Source organism: Notamacropus eugenii, chromosome 1 (genome assembly GCF_028372415.1).
Source record: "Notamacropus eugenii isolate mMacEug1 chromosome 1, mMacEug1.pri_v2, whole genome shotgun sequence".
Taxonomy (NCBI): Eukaryota; Metazoa; Chordata; class Mammalia; order Diprotodontia; family Macropodidae; genus Notamacropus; species Notamacropus eugenii.
In genome coordinates this window covers 594,100,431-594,122,344 of record NC_092872.1, presented here as the reverse complement: position 1 = coordinate 594,122,344, position 21,914 = coordinate 594,100,431, and the positions used below count along the sequence as shown (strand labels likewise).

At 40.1% G+C, this 21,914-nt stretch overlaps 1 long non-coding RNA gene across 1 annotated transcript in view; it reads right to left on the bottom strand.

Moving 5' to 3' along the window:
* LOC140527841 (uncharacterized) overlaps positions 1 to 12,982 on the bottom strand; it is a 31,082-nt gene extending 18,100 nt beyond the window's left edge. Inside the window, exon 1 of the long non-coding RNA XR_011974946.1 lies at positions 12,914 to 12,982. This is a non-coding gene — a long non-coding RNA (uncharacterized lncRNA). The remainder of the gene's footprint in view (positions 1 to 12,913) is intronic.
* Positions 12,983 to 21,914: the final 8,932 nt, after the last annotated feature.

Sequence of the window (21,914 nt, the reverse complement as noted above, 5' to 3'; positions counted from 1 at the left end):
GGAATAGATTTTAAAGGGAATAAGATAAATCAAGGAGAGAGCCATTTGTAAGAATTTCCTCACTCTAAAATGCCAGACAATAAGAAACTCAGATGTTTTTTAGACTCTCTTCTGGGTATTTTTCTTCTTTTAATTTTCTTTCTTTTTTTTTTAAAAATTAATTAATTTATTTTTAGTTTTTAACATTCATTTCCACAGGATTTTGAATTCCAAATTTTCTCCCCATCTGTCCCCTCTGCCCACCCCAAGACAGCATGCATTCTGATTACCCTTTGCCCCAATCTCCCCTCCCTTCTATCACATCTCTCCATTCCCTTATCCCCATCCCCTCCATTTTCTTGGAGGGCAAGATAGATTTCTATACCCCATTGCCTATATATCTTATTTCCCAGTTGCACATAAAAACAATTTTTAACATTTGTTCCTAAAACTTTGAGTTCCAACTTCTATCCCTTCCTCCCTCCCCACCCATCTGCACTGAGAAGACAAGCAATTCGATATATATTATACATGTGTAGTTTTGCAAAAGACTTCTATAAAAGTCATGTTGTGAAAGACTACTATATTTTGATTCATCCTATCCTACCCCCCATTTTTTCTATTCTCTCTTTTGACCCTATCCCTCCTCAAAAGTATTTACTTCCAATTATGCCTTCCTCCCATTTACCCTCCCTTCTATCATCCCCCCACCACTGCTTATCTCCTTCTCTCCTACTTTCCTGTAGCATAAGACAGAGTTTCATAGCAAGCTGACTATGCATATTATTCCCTCCTTAAGCCAAATGTAATGACAGTAAAGTTCATTTTTTCCCTCTCACCTCCTTTCTTTTCCCATCCATTGAAAAAACTTTTTCTTTCCTCTTTTATGTGAGAGATAATTTGCCCCATTCTATTTTTCCCTTTCTCCTCCCAATGTATTCCTCTCACCTCTTAATTTTATTTTTTTAGATATCTCTTCCTATTCAATTCACCCTGTGCCTTCCATCTATATGTATATAATCCCTCTAACTACTCTAGTACTGAGAAAAGTCTCAAGAGTTATAAATATTTTCTCTCCATGTAGGAATGTAAACAGTTTAACTTTATAAAGTGCATTATGATTTCTCTTTCCTGTCTACCTTTTCATGCTTCTCTTGATTCTTGCTTTGAAAATCAAATTTTCTATTCACTTCTGGTCTTTTCATCAAGAATGCTTGAAAGTCCTCTATTTCATTGAATGACCATTTTTTTCCCCTGAAGTATTATACTCAGTTTTTTCAATAGGTGATTCTTGATTTAAATCCTAGTTCTTTTGACTTCTGGAATATTATATTCCAAGCCCTGCAATCCCTTGATGTAGAAACTGCTAGATCTTGTGTTATCCTGATTGTATTTCCACAATACTCAAATTGATTCTTTCTGGCTACTTGCAATATTTTCTCCTTGACCTGGGAACTCTGGAATTTGGCTACAATATTCCTAGGAGTTTTACTTTTCGGATCTCTTTCAGGAGGTAATTGGTGGATTCTTTCAATATTTATTTTACTTCTGGTTCTGGAATATCAGGGCAATTTTCCTTGATAATTTCTTGAAAGATGATGTCTAGGCTCTTTTTTTGATCATGGCTTTCAGGTAGTCCCATAATTTCTAAATTGTCTCTCCTGGATCTATTTTCCAGGTCAGTTGTTTTTCCAATGAGATATTTCACCTTGTCTGCTATTTTTTCATTCCTTTGGTTTTGTTTTAAAATTGCCTGATTTTTCATAAAGTCATTAACTTCCATCTGCTCCATTCTAATCTTTAAAGAATTGTTTTCTTCAGTGAGTTTTTGGACCTCCTTTTCCATCTGGCCAATTCTGCTTTTTAGGGCATTCTTCTCTTCATCAGCTTTTTGGATCTCTTTTGTCATTTGGTTTAGTCTGCTTTTTGCAGTATTATTTTCTTCAACATTTTTTGGGGTCTCTTTTAGCAAGCAGTTGACTCATTTTTCATAATTTTCTTGCATCACTCTCATTTCTCTTCCCAATTTTTGCTCTACTTCTCTTACTTGATTTTCAAAATTCTTCTTGAGCTCCTCCATGACCTGAGACCAACTCCTATTTTTCTTGGAGGCTTTAGATGGAGGAGCTTTGACTTTGCTGTCTTCTGTTTGCATGTTTTGGTCTTCCTTATCACCAAAGTAAGATTCTATAGTTTGATTCTTTTTTTCGGTTTTTGCTCATTTCCTCAGCCATTTACTTGACTTTTGAGCTCTTTGTCAAGGTAGATCTCTGCTTCCAGTGGGGCTGGGGGGTGTACTGTCAGCCCCTCAATTACCTCACAATCTGTGGGCCTAGAGCTCCAGAAACAGTGGCTGTCTCTGCCCCTGCTGCTACCGAGGATGCTGGGGGTTCCTCCACCCCCTTCCCCCTTTGCTGACATAGGGCTGGGGTCGGACCACTCCACTCTCCCACACTGGTCCCACAGGCTGTTTCTGTTGATCTTCCAATTTGTCCTTGGTGTTTTGAGGTCGTGAAGTCTTGAAACTGACACTGGATTACAAGAGATTACAAGAGATTCAATTTCCCCAAGGCCTGCTCAGGTCCCGTCTATGCCACTGCAGCCCATACTGGACTGCAACCTGGCCCTTGTGTGGTGTAATAAACACTTCCAGGTGGCCTTCCAGGCTGTCTTGGGCTGGATATTTGATTCACTACATCATTCTGTGGGTTCTGAAGCTCCAGAATTTGCTTAGAGCCATTTTTTACAGGTATTTGCCTGGGCTTCGGGGCAGCTCTCTAGAAAGTATGTGCTGTTACTCTGCCATCTTGGCTCCACCCCTGGGTATTTTTCAGAAAGTAGTAGGCAGGGGTGACTTGAGTCCATCACTTGATTAAGAAGTATTTACTGAATTTGTATTATAGGCCCAATATAAAATCATTCCAGTTAGAGATATGAAAAAATCCACAAGTCTTCATCTAACTAAGGAAGCCATTCAGATGAAAGATAATGGAGATAGAAAAAGGATGGATGCAAGAGATATGGCAAATCCAATTCTATTCAATATGATAATATTTATTATATATCCACTATGTGCCAAGGATTGTGCTAGCATGGGGATACAAAAACCAAAAGAAAGAGTCCACATTCTATTAGTGGTGGATACCAGTACAGAATTTACAGGATATCTGGATAAGGAGGAAAGCTCCAAGCAATGAGGGGGATCAATAAAGGTTTCTAGAGGGAGTTGGTACATCATCTGAGGCCTGGAAGGGAGCTATGTATTCTAAGAGACAGAGATGAGGAGGGAGGGCATCCCTGGTCTGAGCAACACCCTATGCAAAGTCATAAAGGTAGGAGATGAAGGGTGAGCTCAGGGCAGAGCAAGTGGACCATTTAGGTGGGATATAGAGTACTCAAAGGGAAGTCATGTGTAATAAGCCTCCAAAGAAAGGATTTTGTATTTTATCCCAGAGGTGATAGGTGATAGAAGAAGAAGGAAGAAAGGGAAGGAAATTTTATTAATTTTATTATTATGTGCCACACACTGTTTCTCATCTCTGTTTCTTAGAATACATAGCTCCTTTCCAGGCCTCAGCTGATGTACCATCTCCCTCTAGAAGCCTTTCTTTATCCCCCTCATTGCTTGGAGCTTTCCTCCTTATCCAGATATCCTGTAAATTCTGTACTGGTACTACTACTAATAGGAATTTACAAATATTATCTCATTTGATAAAAAGCAATGAAATAACCATGAATCTGCTTTAAAAAAAGAAAATTTGAGGAGCTATATGGAAGGCAAATTAGAAAAGAGACCAGAATTCCATAAAGAAATGAATATAATACTGTAGGCAGAAAATAAGGCCCATAACTGTGGTCATGATATGACTGGAGGGCAAGGGAAAGGTGAGTTAGAGAATAATTATCATTTATATTTATATGGTGCTTATTATGTACTGAGCACTGCTCTGAACACTTTACAATTATTTTTCATTTGATCCTCACAACAACGCAGGGAGGTAGGTGCTATTATCAACTCCATTTTAAAGATTAGGAAACTGAGGCAAACAGTGGTTCAATGACTTGACCAGGGTTAAATAGTAAGTGTCTGACGTTGAATTGGAACTCAGGTCTTCCTGGCTTCAAGCCTGATTTCAGATTCCAGTGAACCACTTAGCTGCCCCTAGCTTGTATGGAAGCAGAATTAACAAGACTGAACAGCTAATTGGCTATATGGACAAGGTGACTAAAAAAAGCCTTTCATTTTTAATGATGGCATCCCTATAATATAGCCTAGGATAATTGATATTCATGATGATGACTCTAAGCCATCTAAGCTAATTATATCCATTCTTGAAGGAGTACAAGGAGGAGAAAAAAACTACAACGCACAAAAGCATGTGAGCCATTTTAGATTCTTCAGACCCACACCCTCCCCAATGGTTTACATGAAAAAAAAATTCTGGCTTTCATATTCTGGCATATTTTACTTATGTGAAAATTTCACTCATGTGGAACACTCCAGTCTTGAACAGTACTAGAGAAATAATTACTCTGCTTACTTCTCAGAATCATCTGCCATACCTGGGCCACATTCATGAAGAAAGAAAAAAAGGAGTAGGTGGTTAGATGGGCTTTTCAGGGAAGTTTGCACTCTCAAAACCAGTTTAAATATCTAATGTTAGTCTCCATGCTATCTGCTACATTTGTAAAGGGTAGGAAAAAAAATAGGTGGCAGACTCAATTCAACCAATACTTATTACATGCCTACTATATACAAAATATGGTGCTAGGAGACAAAAATGAAATAGACTTTGCCCTCTGGAGTTTACGTCCTCCTGGAGGGAATGACAAACAATCTATCCTAAAAGAACTTGGGCTAGGTGACCTTAAAGTTTCCTTCCTGCTCTCAGTCTATGTTTCTGTGAACTTGTGAGGCAATGCAATTAAACTGGTGTTCCACAGAGAAATAGCCTTTGCAATGTCACACATTTCTTTACTTTAATGCCTTCAGTCTAAATTCCTCTCACTCTAGGACATCTCCAAAGTTTTTTGTTCCTACATTATATTTATTTCAAAACATATCCCTGCCCTACCTATTGAGCCTTCCTTTGTAACAAAGATTAAGAAAAGAAAGAGAATAAAATCCGTTTGGGAAATCTGACCAGCTCATTACCCAAGTGACCACATATGCTCAGTACCACTGTCCTAGTCTCCCACTTTTGCAATGATGGGGAGAGTGCCATTTTCTCAAACCTTCCTGCGGTGAAACTTGGTCATTAGAATTACACAGCATTCAGTTTTGTTTTGTTCTTCTTTCCATTTACTTTGTAATGGCAATTGTATTTGTGATTTATGGGTTTTGCTTACATCATTTTGTATCAGTTTATATCTTCCCATGACTCTGAATTCTTCATGTTCATTATTTCTTTCAGTACAATAATATTTCATCACATTAATGTACCACAATTGTTCAGTTGTTCCTCAATTAATGGACATTTCTTGTGTTTCTAGTTCTTTGCTTCCACAAAAAATGTAACTTACTGTGTAATATGTATAGAACTATTCTTTACGTCTTGGAGCACATGCTTAGCTTTGGGATTTTCGGGTCATAGGCTACTGATGTTTTAGTCGCTTTCTTAACATAGTTCACAAGTACTTTCCAGAATGACTGGACCAAATCCACCCATCTACTAACAAACTATAATGTCAAAAGATTTAATAAGCTGACAGAGACCTTAAAGATTATCTCATCCAACTTATTCCTTTTATAGATGAGAAAACAGAGAAGCCCAATGGTAGAAAGTCATAGAGTAAATTGAAGAGCCTAGTCTTGAACAGAGATCCCTCTGACTCCAAATTCAGTGCTCTAAACATTTGTTTCTCCTCTTTCTCAAGTAGCAAAGGGAGACCTTAAAAGGAGAAGACTGGATCAGGCTGGCTGTATCCACTTCTTAACTGAAGATGTAAAGTCCATTGTGAATGGCCAGAATCAAATTGTAAAACAAACATAAAGTTCACCAATGGGATGTCTAATTAGTCATTAAGGTCAAGACTTTATCTTAGCATAGTGTTGTCCGTTTGATAAATACTTATTGAACCTAATGAAAGCATGACCTCCAATTGTCCATTGTACAGTTTTTGCTTGGCAAGAATAAACCCTGCTAATGTGACGTTAACAGGCACATATAAATCTAGAGACATTCCTCCAGGAGGTCTGTGTCTCCGAAGAGGAGGAGGCCTTTCTGACACTGGCAGAGCATATTGTTAGCAAAACCCAACCAAATATGGTCTGATCCATACAGCCAGTGTCACTTTGGAAAACTGATGGGATCTGTTGCAGGCTGCCAACGTCACATTGGGGGAGGTGACTGTCAACTCTGGCAGTGGAAGGGGGAAGGAGAAGAGAAGGACAGATGGAAGAACCTCAGGGGGAAAGGGGAGGAGGGTATTGTTGGCTCTATTACTTAAGGAACTTGAGCAATGCAGACCATGGGAAGGAGATGGCTTCCCTTTGGTGTTCAATGGGGAACAAAGGCAAGCATTTTCCATTGGGTAAGGAAAACAAGTTTAAGAACGAACTTTGAGTGGGAGGCTGTCATGTTGAGTTAATTGAGGTTAGACCCTCACCTCAGTTCACTTCCTGTTAGAAGCTATATCTGCCTGACACTGACGTAACAGAAATCTATTTCATCATTTTATACTTTTTGCTATGTTGTTTTGTCATTTTTTCACACTGTCTTAGCTGAAAGTTGATTCCACTGAATTTTAAAGAAGGACATTACCCAAAATTGATTCTTTGGAGCTCAGAGAGCCATCTTTGTACTCAGAGACCAACAAGAAGAAGAAACCTGAGCAGCAGTGATTGTATATAAATGAAAGTCCAGACAAGATGTTGTATAAAAGAGGTCTTGGGCTCCATAAGCACCCTTTGTTATGCATCCCAAAGTGATTCATCTAAGTGAACTCATCAACTGAAATAGTATAGAGGACTCAAGACAGACCATTGAAGGAACTGCTCCAGTGGGCAGGACATGGATAGAGATGCAGTAAAGGAGTTGAGGAGGAGCAGTCTGAAAGGTAGGAGAGAACCGAGAGGCATCAGTGTCATAAAAACCCAGAAAGGAAAAGGTGTCAAGAAGTAAAGGTGGTAAATGGTGTTAAATGCTTCAGAGAAGGCAACAAGGCTGAAGATGAGAAAAGGTCATTAGATCTGGCAATTAAGAGATGATTGCTAACTTTGGAGACAGAAGTTTTAGTTGAATGTTGAGAATGAAAGCCAGATTGCACAGAGGGTTTAGGAAAGAGTAAGAACAGGAGGCAATAAGTATAGATGACTTCCTCAGTGAATTGAAGTACAAAAGAGAGAACAGATATGTGACAATAGGCAGTAGGATGGTGGGATGGAGTGAGATCATATTAGGGATAAGGGAGATGTAGGTATATTCTTAAGTAGAAAGGAAGGATTAGGTGGAGGAGGGGTGAAATGAATTAGAGAATGAGATGACAGTGGAGGCAATCTTCCAGAAAAGACAGGAGAAGAAGGGATCAAGGGGAATAAAGACATGTTCGCTTTGGCAAAGACAAAGTCCCCTTCTTCCTCTGAGATTAGAATGAAGGAGGATATAATGGGTGATTCTGAGAGGGAAATGTGAGATGAGGGAAGGGGTGAAGAAAGCTCAAAGTGAATAGAGTCAATTTTCTCATTAAGGTACTCAGCCAGGAAGATAGAAAGATGGGGTGTGCGGCAGGATTGAAGAGAGAAAAAAGGTCTGGAGGAGCTGCTACAGTGACTAGAAAACAAAATCAATTAAAGATAAATGGAAGCATGGCCTTGCTGCAGTGAGGATCCAATTGAGATTAGATAATGCAAATGTGTAGTGGATCTAATCAGATGGTTTCATGACTTCCTCCAATTTCTGGAGAGCAGGAGCAAAGGAAACAGATGTCAGGAGCTGTCCGTGTCTGGAGTTTGGCAAGGCATATGCACAAATGAGACATAGGAACAAGGACTAAGAGAGCAGGGAATAGTACACGGAAAGGTTAAGAATAGGAAGGCAACAGAATGTGGTCATAGCAGAGGTGACCCTAGGAATGTCCTGAGGAGCTGTGGAATTGACTAATTGAGGATGAAAAAAAGTATAGGCATTGTGAGGCCTGTCGAAAGATGGAATATTAAAAAATTATTATTGGATAAACGCACTTGGTTGGCAGGTCTTTCAAGAACCCAGACCTTCTCCTTGATCTAGGAAAAGGACTTTATAAAGAAATGTTTATACAGTGGTTTGAAAGTCTGAAAAGTGATTTACATATACATAATCTCATTCTAGCTTCAAAACAACCTTGTGAAATAAGTATTATTCCCATTTTGCAGATGAGAAAACTGAGGCACATAGAGCTTACATGGCTTGCTCATAGCCACATGACCAGTAAATATCAGGAAAAGTATCTGAACTCAGTTTTTTTCCTAACTCTCTACCGGCTACTAAATTACATAAGAGGTCAGAGGTAAAAGAATTCCTTTTACTTTGAGGGAAGGCCTCCTGGACAAGTTAGTTTTCTAACTAGACCTCAAAGGAAGTGGCTTATATTTACCCCAGAGATAAGGCAAGGGTAAAATTCCACAGGAAAGGAAGACCTTAATAAAGGCATGGATTCAGAAAGACAATGTGTGTTTAGGGAGCTGTCGGTAGAACACTTTGGCTAAATGCATGGAAATGGAATTGTCCAAGGTGAAAGGAACGCAAAATTCAAAGCACTATTTATGCTTATTGGTTATAAATTCAATATAGGTTTGATAGCTGCGTCATATGAAAAATGTCCAAAACTGTTCCTATGAAATAAGGCAGTGTTGTCATGTCCCCCTTTTTTAAAAGCAAGAATCCCACTGAAAACCCTTGAGTGGCTCTTTCATGCCTACCAAATTAAGTTCAAATTCTTTAGCCTACATTCTAGACCTTCCACAGTCCACACCATCATACCTTTTTTTATTCATATTTATTTGAATATGAATCAGATCCCTTCTTATAGAAGGTAAATGAGGTCAGGAACCACATCTCATCTAAACCCTAGATCTTCTCTAGAGCCTAGAACAGTTTTGTACATGGTAGGCACTTAAGGGGTGTGTGTGTGTGTGTGTGTGTGTGTGTGTGTGTGTGTGTGTGTGTGTGTGTGTGTGTGTGTGTATGTGTGTATCTGTGTGTCTGTGTGTCTGTGTGTGTCTGTCTGTGTGTCTGTGTGTGTCTGTGTGTCTGTGTGTGTGTCTGTGTGTCTGTGTGTGTCTGTGTGTGTGTCTGTGTGTGTGTCTGTGTGTCTGTGTGTGTGTGAGATTTGTTTATGGGTTAATGAGTGGAGATAAAGCTAAGAAAAGTAGGATAGAGGCAGATAGTAGAGAACTTTAAATAACAGATTAAGGATCTTAGACTTATTTACTGATAGCTCCTAGGGAGTTTCTGAACATTTGTGAGCAAGAACAAGTCATTATCAAAACTTCATTGTTATTGTTGAAGTAATTTAACAATAATCCTTTGAGTCAATTGCTGTTATTATCCCCACTTTACACTGAGGTAGAGAGGTTAAGTGCCTAGTCCAGGGTCACAGAGCTACTAAGTACCTGAGGCAAGATTTGAACTCGGGTCTCTTCCTTCCTTCAAGTTTCAAGCCTTTCCTGATTTCTTCTCTTCCTGCTAGTACCTTCCTCCCAAATTATTTTACATTTAACTATTTTGTATTCATTCGTATTTGTTTTCTTCACATTTGCATTTATTTGTGTGTATTTCAATACACTTGTTGTTTTTCCCATTAGGATGTAAGTTCCATGAAGGCAGTAACTGTTTCTGTCTTTCTTTATATCCCCAATATCTAGCACAGTTCTTGGTGCATTCATCACTCATTTTTTTCTCTGTGACTCCATTTGGCTTTTTCTTGGCAGAGGTACTGGAGTGGTTGACCATTTCCTTCTCCAGCTCATTTTGCAGATGAGGAAACTGAAGCAAACAGGGTGACTTGCCCAAGGTCATACAACTAGCATATGTCTGAGGCCTGATTTGAAATCAGGGAGATGAATCTTCCTTACTCTAGGCCTGGCACTCTATCCACTAAGCCATATAGCTGCCCCCTGCTTAGCACACAGTAGGTGATTAATAACAACTTGTTGATTATTTGACACTAGCCTGTGAATATCTATAAAGCTTACTGAACTGCTCACTAAGTAATGAAAAGAAACTTTGTATTGTTAATTATCTTTTTGCTTCCATTCTGCTTCCCCAGTGAAATATTAAGCTTCCTCCAAAACAAGACCATGGTTTATGCCTCTTTTTATGTCCAGTGCCGGGACCACAAATCTTATAATATGAGGACCTCAAAGATTATTTGGTCACAGGATTACACAATAATATTTCTTCAAGGGGCTTCAGATAGCATCGAGTCAAATGTCATTTTACAGATGAGTAAACTGAGGCCCAGAAAGGTGGGCCAGGTCACATAGCTGATTAGTGAAAGGGCCCTCACTGAAATCCAGGTCTCCTGATTTTCAGCTCAACTATACTACACTGACCATGAAGACACTACCAACATGAAAATGATGGAGAATGTCATGAAATGCCCCACATAGACTACTACTGTATATTGGGGGAAGGGATGAGTGTAGAGAGAAAGGAGGCATGGATTATACAAGACAGCAGGTTTAGGTGAAGAAGATTAGGGAAGAAAGTAGATTTGGGTAAAGAAATATTTCAAACTTCACCTCCTGTCCTCTACAAGCTGAGCCCAACGAGGTTAGTGAAAGCTTTTGACCTAAATATTTAAGTCCTTTGCACACACTGTACCCAGCTGTTGTTTTGCACAGGGCCCAGCACAGCTGAACAAATGAGCATGGGGTTGGCCCACTGGACCAAGGAGCACTGGAGACTTTGGGGGAGGGGGACTAGAAAGAAGGTGGATACAGGCATGAACAAAAATGCAGCAGGTTTAGACAGAATGGAGATTTCTGGAGTGCATCCCCTGCCAAATTGGAGCCACAGTCTCCATTAAGGAAGTATTTTTGGGAGCACAAAAATCTGCAGTTGCTCAATCACCGCTCCCTGCCCCTCCAGCCCTACCCCATTAAAAAGACTGTGGATTTCAAGTAGAGGCCAATCTCTTCATCTGAAATGGAGACAGAACTGGATATTTTGCAAACTCCTCTTGATAAAAACCAAAATAACATCATCAACACCCTCATCATAGCATTTATAGAATACTTTAAGATTGCAAAGTGCTTTACAAATATTGTATCATTTGATCCTCACAACAAGCCTGGGATTGAGGTTCTATTATTATCCCTATTTTACAGAGGAAGAAACTGAGTTAATCAGAGGTTAAGTGACTTGCCCAGGGTCACAAAGATATTATGTGACTGAAGTCAGATTTCAGCTCAGGCTTTCTCAATTCTAGGTACAATGCTCTATACACTGCACCACCTAGAAACATATTGCAACAAAAGCTTAGATTTTTATATGCTATTACCAAGGGTTTTTGGTGAGAACAGTAGGCATAGGTACCTTTATCTACAATCTACTTTATTGAGTATCTACAACATTATCTATCGTTACACTATGGCCAATCAAGGGGAGACACTCTCCAGGTCTTTTTTCATCATCACCCTGGAGAAGTTGTTCCACATGAGATTAGTTTGTGGATTCTAGCAAAAAAAAAAAACAAAACCCAAAGACACTCATTTTGGGAGCACCAAATGTGGTTCTATTTAGCCTTTCCCTTAAGACTAAGGCAGAATATGACCCTAGTGGCATCTCTTTCAAATGGACCAGCTGATTCAAATGGAGTGATCTATAGCCATATAGCTTCTCACCACTCATCAGGGAGAAGAAAGGTAAGTTTCAAGGGAAAGACCACTTCTCTTGTGACCTACCTTGCCAATGTGCTTGTCCTACTTGGCAGAGGACCTGGCTGACAAGACCTCTAGAAAGCAAGCCCTACTATTCTTTCCCTGAAAACATATCTACTCAGCTTTGACACCTCTCCTTGGGTTTGAGCTGTCCTGACTGGTGAGCCAATTCAAACTTATCTAACACCACATCTTACTGACCCCAGACCACACTTCACATTCCATCCCTCCATCTTTCCAGGTATCTTGCCATTTGCCCTGCCACCCCAACAGGTAGCTCCACTCATTTCTACTTCTTGTTCTAAGAATAGTAATAAAATCAGTAGTAGGATTGTTTCTGAAAAGGGTCAAGTCAAGCCTATAAGCATTTATTTATTTATGTGCTTTTGTTTTGGTTGTTCAGTCTCATCTGACTCTTCATGACCCTATTTGGGGTTTTCTTGGCAAAGATACTGGACTCATTTGGCATTTCCTTCTGCAGCTCATTTTACAGATGAGCCAAGTGCAAGTCACGTCATCATTTCTTTTATGTCATGGTCCTCTTCAAAAACGAAGGATGAACACAACCTGTGAGTAGACTGGCTGCTTGAATGGGGACCCAGTAGCTGGGTAACTTAGCTCATCCTCTCTCTCAGCCTAGCCCTTTCCCCTCCTTCTCTCCAAAAGAAGGCAAATTTTGATGGCCAGAAGCTTCCCAGTTAATTTGGGGTACACTGCCTAGATTCCTTCTTTCCTTCCTTTCCTCCTTCCTTCCTATCATCTTTCTTATCTCTTTCCTTCTTTTCTTCCCCTAAAACCCTAGACTTAGTTCACTCCGAAGCCCATGAATTCAACAACAATGGGTCCCTGCCCAACCTCCACAAAATGTCTGTTTTTAGACTCTCCTGGCTTACGGTGAATGGCAATAGTAACAGTTTCTCTTCAAAACAACAACCCTGAGGCTCCTGCCCCTCCCAGTATGATTTATCTATTGATCTATTTTTTTTCTTTTCTATTAAAGAGGTCAGCTTCCTGACTACTTTTAAAGAGGGCTGTTCACTGAATGGGCATAACCCCACTTTAAGTGAGTACCTGAAAAAGCCTTAACCTAAAAAGCCAAGGTCTCCCATTGCATCCTGGTCAGTCTCCAGTCATCCTGATGAATATCTGGTCACTGGATCCAGATGATGCAAGAGGAGAAAGTAAAGCTAGTGACCTTGTACAGCCCTCCCTCACTCAAAACAAAGTCAAGTGCAAGTTATGTCATCATTTCTATGATATCATAATCCTCTCCGAAAATAAAGGACAAACACAACAGATGAGGAAACTGAGATAAACAGGGTTAAGTGACTTGCCCAGGGTTACACAGCTAGTAAGTGTCTCAGACCAGATTTGAACTCAGGAAGATAAGTTTTCCTGACCCCAGGTCCAGCACTTTATCCAAGTTATCTTCTAGCTGCCATATTATGTACTTAGACACTGAACTAAATAATGAGGATACAAAGAAAGGAAAAAACACACCTTGTCTTCAAAGAGCTTACAATCTAGTGGGGGAGATAAAATAGAAACAACTATGTAAATGCAAAGAAATTGGAGATAATCACTGTGGGATTAGCATTGAGGGAGAGAGAGGGGCTTTTATGCAGAAAGTAGGATTTTTGTTGAGAAGGAAGCCAGGGAAGCCTGAAAATATAGATGAGGAGATGGAAAATTCCAGGAATGGATGAAGTCCTCAAAATGCAGCCAGAAGACAGAGCACCTTGTGCAAAGAACAGCAAAAAAAAAAACAAAAACAGTATTGAGGAACACCAGACTATGAGGACTAGGAGTAAAAGGCATAAAGTAGGGACAAGTCAGATTATAAAGGACTTTAAAAGCTAAGAAGAGGATTTTATGTTTGATCCCAGAGACAACGGGATGCCACTAGGTTTTATTGAATGGGAGGTAACATGGTCAGACCTGTGTTGGATAGATCGATTTGAGAGCTGAGTGAAGATGTATTGGACTGAGGGGATAACTGAGGATGGGAAATGAACCAGAAGGCTGTTGCAACAGTCTAATCATGAGGTGATGAGAGCCTGTACCAGGGTCATAGCAGTGTCGGAGACATTGTTGGTCAGTTCTTTGTGACCCCATTTGGGGTTTTCTTGGCAAAGATACTAGAGTCCAGTTCATTTTACAGATGAGGAAACTGAGGCAAACAGGTTAAGTGACTCTCCCAGGGTCACACAGCTAGTAAGTGTCTGAGGCCAGATTTGAACTCCCAAAGTTGAGTCTTCCTGATTCCAGGTCCAGCACTGTACCATCGAGCTACTCCTAGAGAAGGGAAGGGGGACTATATGAGAGCTGTTGCAAAGCCATAATAGAGAGCTTGACATCAGATTGTATATAAGCAGGATAAGAGAGAGTGAGAAGCAGAGGATGACACAGAGTTTGATGGCCTGGGTGACCTGAAGCACCGTAGGGAATAATATGGAAATAAGGAAGCATAGAGGACTCAAAGTTAAAGATAATTTATGAGTTCAATTTTGAACATAACGAGTTTAAAATGTCTATGGGATATTCAGTTCAAGATGTCCCAGTGGGTACCTGGAAATGTGAGAATGAAGCTGAAGAGGGGGATTAGGGCTACGTAGATATATTAGAATCACTAGCATAGAGATGATCCTTGAATCCATGGATTCTGATGAGATCACTCATTGGAAAAGTACAGAAGGAGAAGAGAACAGTAGAGCAGGCCAGTGCATTGGGGGTTTAGGGGGGATGCTCACAGTTAGCATAGGGGACCTAGATGCAGCTCCAGAAAAGAGACCTAGGGGGAGGTTAAAATCAGGGAAGCAATGTCACAAAAATCTAGAGAGAAGAGAAGGTAAGAAACACAGTCAAAGTTCACAAGCAAAGACAAAAAGGAAGAAGATGGAGAAGACTTATGAGAACTGGTTGGGACTCTATTCGCTCTTGCTTATGGCTCTCCAGGCAAAAAATAGCTCCCTTCCTTGCTCCGTACTCCTTTTAAATGTTATCTTGCCAATCAGAATGTAAGATCCTCTGATTGGGAAATAGCTAAGCAAGCTGTGGTCCGTGGAAGCAATATTGTACAGCTGCACAGTAAGAAATGATGAATACACATAAGCCTGGGAAGACTTAGGTGAACTGATACAGAGTGAATTTAGGAGAATCAAGGAAACAATATACACAATGAATACAGTGCTATAGATAGAAAGAACTAAAAGAAAAATCTAAACTAAAACTGTAAAATTATAATAACCCAGGTTGGTCCCAAAGAAGGGCTGTGAGAAAGCAGCTCTCTTGTTTCCTTGAAAAGGTGGTGAGTTAAAGGAATGCAACACTACATATGATGTCAGACTTTTGTGATACGTTGTTTAGTTTTGCTGGATTCTGACCACACCATCTTTTTTACATTCTTTGTTATAAGAGACAGCTCTTTGGGAGGAAGCTAGGGTAAAGTGGGAAAAGAAGGAAAGGTAAAAAGACAAAAAATTTCCAAGAAAGAATGTAAGTTCCTTGAAGGTTGGTGTTGAGTCCCTTTTGTATTTGGGATTTGGGTTCCTGGACCATGACCCAACACTTAATAAATAAATACCTTTCCAGTTGGCCCACTTAAGCTCAACAAGACACAACTGGTTTTCTGCATGTTCCTTGAAGCTGACTGAAATATGAGCATCCTGATTTGTCCCCCAAGCAATAGCTAAATACTTCTTTTTCATGCCCAATGCCAAGCAAATGCCCTTTTTACTTGGCATCAGGGGTGAGAATGAACTCGAAAGTCTTAAGCTACTGACACCAGCAGGCACCTTCACAACCTTGAGATGTTTTCATTTCTGTGGAAAGGGCCTGCTCCTAGACAGTGCTACTATGTTTAGGAGTAGAGCAGAGGAATGAAAACCCCAGGGTCGAGGGTCAGAGGAAGCCAATCAAAACGTGGAAGGAGAGGTTGTCCCAACCTTTCCTACTTTTTACTTCATAACAACAGGAACAAGTGCTTTCCTGCCTGCTGGATTAATGTTCCCTCTCACTCATCACCCTATGCTGGGCCCCTCAGTATTCTAACCATGCCTCTCTCCACACAGCTGGCTATAGTACCAAATCTCCTTGGTAGAACTTGCAAAAGACAAAGATATCTTGCCTCTTCCAGGATAGTATTGGATGCAACCAGAGGCACAGTAGACAGAGTGGTGAGCCTGAAACACAGAAGACTTGAGTTCCAATCTGATCTCAGACATATATAAGCTGTGGGACCCTGGGTAAGTCACTTAACCTTGGACTGTCTCCGTTTCTTCATCTATAGAATGGAAATAATGATAGCACTTACCTCCCTGGGTTGTTCTGAGTCTCAAATGAGATGATATTTGTAAAAGCACTTAGTACTGTGCCTGGTATATTATAGGCTTTATATGAATTACTTATTCCCTTCTCCCATGCCACTAAATAATAATATATACGAAAGTGTTTGGTAATGGTAAAACAGTGAACCACATGAGACAGCCAGGAAGTGCAGGAGATAGAGTGCCAGGCCTGAAGTCAGGAAGACTCATCTTTGTGAGTTCAAATCAGACTTCAAATACTTACTAGCTGAGTGACCCTGAGCAATTCTCTTAACCCTGTTTGCCTTAGTTTCCTTGTCTGTAAAATGAGCTGGAGAAGGAAATGACAACCCACTCTAGTATCTTTGCCAAGAAAAACCCAAATGGAGTCATGACTAGTTGAACATGACTGGAACCAACTGAACAACAATTACAAACTTAGTTATACCACGAGATCTCGTATTATTGTGTCATGAAAAACAAGAAATATGAAGAATCAGAGAATCCTGGGAAGATTTATTGAACAAATGTAGAAAGAAGTAAGCAGAACCAGGAAAACAATATATACAATGAATGTTTACAGCAAAGAGATTGGAAAGAAAAACACAAAATATAAAGGAAATAAATGCTGTTGTATAATCCCCAGATTAAAAAAAAAATATTCCCTAAAACAATTGAAACTGAATGCCATAAAATTATAATGACTACGCTTGACCCCAAAGAGTGAACATGTGAGAAAGCATCTTCCCAACTTTCTTTGCAAAAGTGAAAGACTGGATATAGAACATCGCTTATCATATCAGTCTTTTTCTAATTTCACTGATTTGTTTTCTCCCCTCTCTTGGTTTTTTTGTTTGTTCTTCATAAAGGTTGGCTCTATAGGAGGTGGGGATGAGGGTTATATTAGAAAATGTAAGTGATGTAAAAACAAAAGATATCAATAAAATTTTCTTTTAAAGAAATCTTTATACAAAAAGGTTTATTAGTTCAACTTTCTTTCTGGATAAGAATAAGGGAAGAGGATAAGCATTTATTAAGTACCTACTGTGTATACCCAGACACTGCGCTAAATGCTTTATAAATATCACACATTTTTTTCATTTGATCCTAAATCAAATGAACTAAGGCACGAAGAGCTCCTGGTTTATGAGGGAGAACTGAAAGGGACAAGCAGTAAGGAGGGGGAAGGGTGAAATAAGGGTTTACTGGGGACATAAACATCTTCTGGGAAACACTTGCCAAGACACAGTCCCCAAGATATTTTAGTCTGGCCCTGAGGACAGTTAGCCATTTTTGATTCTGATAACATAGGGCAGGGCCTGCCCTGCTGAAATCCTAGAGAGGAGGGCAGCCACATTCATCATGGATCCTCAAACACATGCTTTCTGCTTTTACTTCCAATTTAAAAGAAAATGCATTGCATTCTTGTTCTGTATTTATCCACTTTCTATGTTTAATGATGAGTTCTAGTGATAATTACCAATTCCTATATTTATAGCAAACTGGCACCTCTGCAGAAGATAAATAGAACAGGCAGATATTTCAGAAGTGCTGATTCTCTATAAATAAAGCTATTTGATAATCAGCCCAGGCATGAACTGCTAAAATGGCAGAGGAGAAAAATACCAGTGGGGGTCCTTCAAATTGCATTAGAATGCAGGGGAATTGGTGCCTTTGCTCCCCTGTTGAGCCCAGGAAGCATACGTTTGCACTCCTCACTGTTTGGTTGGGCAGAATAATCTCTACAAAAGGAGCTTCCTCTCTTCTCTGGCTTGTCTCAGCAACACATGGGCCAATATTCTACATGAATTTCTTGGTTAATAGGACATTAGCAAGTCCCAGTGGTGGGAAATCTGCAGCCTTGAGGCTATATGTGACCCTGCAGGTCCTCAATTGCGGTTGAATCTCCATTGACTGGCAAAGGGTAGGTGCTTAATGGTTATTGAGTGTAAAATGAGAGGATTGGACTAATCAGGGGTGGAGAACTTGCAGCCTTGAGACCACATGTGGCCCTCTAGGTCCTCAAGTGCAGCCCTTTGACTGAATCCAAACTTCACAGAACAAATCCCCTTCATAAAAAGATTTGTTCTGTAAAACTTGGACTCAGTCAAAAGACCTCACCCAAGGACCTAGAGGGCCACATGTGGCTTCAAGGCTGCAGCTTCCCCACTCCTGAGCAAGTGCATTAGACCACAAGCAAGATCTCTAGAGGATATGCCTTTATTTTTGACCCCATCCTCTCCACCACAGCCAGATTATATTTACTGTTATATTACAGTTATAACATTTGTATAAGAGTTCACCTGGCCCCACCTGAAGGTGCTGGAATGGCTAGGCCCCTGGGACTGGCCTCTGTGTCAACCAGAAAGTATGTAAGAAGATTCTTATCTGACAGGTGTTGCATCCTCATCAAGACTTCTTTGACATTATTGTCTACCTTTGGTGCTCTATGTGCACTAGAAATAGCCCAGGGAACTGATGATGGAGATACAATAGCCTTAATCCATTTGTGGTTGCTGTTATTGAGTCATTCAGTTGTGTCCCATTCTTCATGACCCCATGAACCATATTGTCCATGGAGTGGTCTTCCCACTCCATTTCCTTCCTCAGTTCATTAAGGTAAACACAGATTAAGGGACTTGCCCAAAATCACACAACTAGGACATGTCTGAGGCTTGATTTTAACTCTGGTCTTCCTGACTCCAGGCCCAGCACTCTATCTTCTGAGTCACCTAGCTGCTATTAGTCAGCAGTTAATCAAGAAGCACTTATTATGTGTCAGGCACTGGACTTTGTTCTGGGAATGCAAAACATGGCAAAAACATGATCCCTGCCTTCAATGAACTCACATTCTAGTGAGGAAGACAACATGCAAATAGCTATGTACAACCAAGACATAAAATGTGTAAATAATAACAACAGTAGCTAGCATTGATCTAGTACTTAACAGTTTCAAAAGGGCTTTCAGAAAATATCTCATTTGATCCCCACAACAAAACTGGGAAGTGGGGGAGGTCATGTCTAAGGGAAGGGGTAAGAATTGTAATGGTAATTTCAGGTTAATGGTGGGTAGGGGGAATAGTTAAGGATCTTCCTGGCCCATTAATAAACCTCAATATCTTTTGTTAACTTCTATTGAGGCACTGGGTCAGAGGATCCTGGCTTCCTGATCTGAAAAGTGTATAAATACTCTGAAGTAAGGCTTTATTTTGGGTCTTAGTTTTTTGAAGAAAGTTTGTGTGCCAGATGAGACTCTGGGCAACCACTAAGCAGCCCCCTGGTTTGAAAACCCAGATGTTGGTGCTTCCCTTTTTGGTAACTGTGTATGTATCCATGTATGTATGGTCAGGCAGTTGGATCTATCTGTTGATCTGTGATGTATGTATTGCTTACAGTCAGGCAGTTGGAAGCTCTGTCTGTTGATCATTATTTCTTTGTACCTTCTCTGAAATTCAGGGTGCTGACTTTTCCCCTGAACTAAGTGAAGGATATATGTGCTTGATTAAAGTGGTTGTTGATCCCTCAAAAGTTGCTTTCCTTTTAGAGAAACAGATCTAAGAACCTGTATAGTAGGCCCTCCTGTATATGTCAGGGTTCCTGCTGATACAGGAATGAAGTGAAGGAAGCTAAGCCTCCTGAAAGTGAAATCTAAATTTTGGAAGGAATTCAGGAAATCTAGGAAGGAGAGACGAGGCAGAAGAGAATTCCAGACTTGAGGGATAACCTGAAAAAAAGTAAGAAGTCTGGGGACAGAATATCCTTTTGGAGGGATAGCAAGAAGCCTTATGTTCTACACAGGAGAGAATGAGAAAGGGAGTAAAGTGAAGGGAGACCAGAAACATCCTGGTTATGAAAGGCTTTCATGCCAAACACAGCATTTTATATTTGATCCTGGAGGTAATAGTGAGTCACTGAGACTTGTTGAGTAGAGAGGATGATAAGGACAGACTTGTGCTTTAGGAACATTACTTTGGCTGCTGATGGAGGATAGGTTGCATTGGGAAGATTGAGGTAGGCATGAGCTGGTACCATACTCATTGAATTGTCTTATAGTTGCTCATTTGGTCCTGGTAGCAAGCACATAACTTCATATCCATTGTTGTTACCATGTGGAAGCAACTGCCTTAGTAGAATGAGCATTTGAAATGCTGAGAGACAAATTGGCTTGTGGTTTGGTAATCTTCACCTCTGTTACTTACATGGCTCCTGATTCCTATATGGTTCCCTTGTTTTTGACACTCTCTCTTGCCTTGACCATCTGTGCGCTATATGATGCCTGATTGCTTGGTTATCTCAGTTTCCCAGACAACCTCCCCATATAGTCTCTTCTTCTTAAATATCTTTTACCTTTCTTTGTAATCTCAATGCTTAGCACAATGCTGGGCAAATAGTAAATACTTAATAAATGTTGTTGATAATGACCCATGAGAAATGGAGGCATGACTTGTTGCTGGAAAAAGTGGGACAAAGGGAACCGGATCTCTTAATCTTTTCTAAACTAGTTCAGTCTTTGTGAGTTGAATAAAATGGACATGGGGAGAGGTGGAAAATGTTTTCTCAGCACAGTTTCATGAAATTCCTTAATTTTCACTATCAGTTCAAGAAGCCCCTTGGTGCTGCACACTGACACTAGCTTGGAAGGCTTTGGAACAGTCTTATATCAAGAGAATGGTGTTTCCCAGAAGCCTAGTGCTCTTGAAATTAAAGAACTTTACTGAAAACAAGACTCATTATCAGAAAATGGAGTTCTTGGCTTTGAAAAGAGCTGTCACTGATAAATCCATCTCAATTTCACATATGAACTGACAACAATCCAATGATATATTTTGACCTGATGCTGCCTGCCAGACATAGGTAGCAGCATTAGCCAACAGTGAATACTAAAATCCAAGAAAGATGAATGCAGATGAAGATCCCTTGTCTCAGACACCTTATGAAGCCAACATTCCATTGACAAGGATAAAGTGGGGTAAGGAGGGCTGGTTCCATACTAATAACCTATCCTTCAGTGAAAGTTTTAAACTGTCAACTGCACTTTTTTTTGATGGGGCTCAGCTTCCAATGTGTCACAAACCTTTGGAGCTTGTATTACAGACTATTTATCTATGTAGAGAGATGTGAAAAATATAAGCAATATCCTAGCAATGGTAGATCATTTCTCCTCATAAGCACAAACATATCTAATCAAAAATAAGAAAATTGCCTCAGTAGGTTTCCTGCCAGGATCCATTGTGACCAAGATAGAGATAAAAATACTCCTTATTAACTCCAGAGAGACCTATAACTTGAGGGTTTCCATAACATACTGTTGAACATGCTGGAGGTGCTAAGGCATGTGCAAAAGACTAAATGAAGTCAACATGATGCCACTTGTTTTATCCCACACTGGCTAATATCTGGGCAAGAACTGTATTTGAGTACCAACATGCTGTGGAGTTTCAGAAAATGAAAAGATGTAGAGATTCACAACCAGTAACATCTCTTAGCTGAGACACTGGTTGGTGGGGTGCAGGGAAGGAGATATTGATTAATCTTGACCCCATCTCAGAAAAACTCTTAAAAGAAATAAGCTACCATATGATGCTTTAGATCATTGTCAAGAGCTTCAGCAAGTGGACAGAGTTCTGCTAAGAAGTCTTAGGCTGTAAGCAAGATAGCATATCATTAGAAAGCCATCCAATACCAAGTTGTTGGAAAGATTAGGCAACTTGCTAGAAGAGCCCCAGAAAGTGATTGGGGTCCACAAAGACAATGCATTGTATCAACTG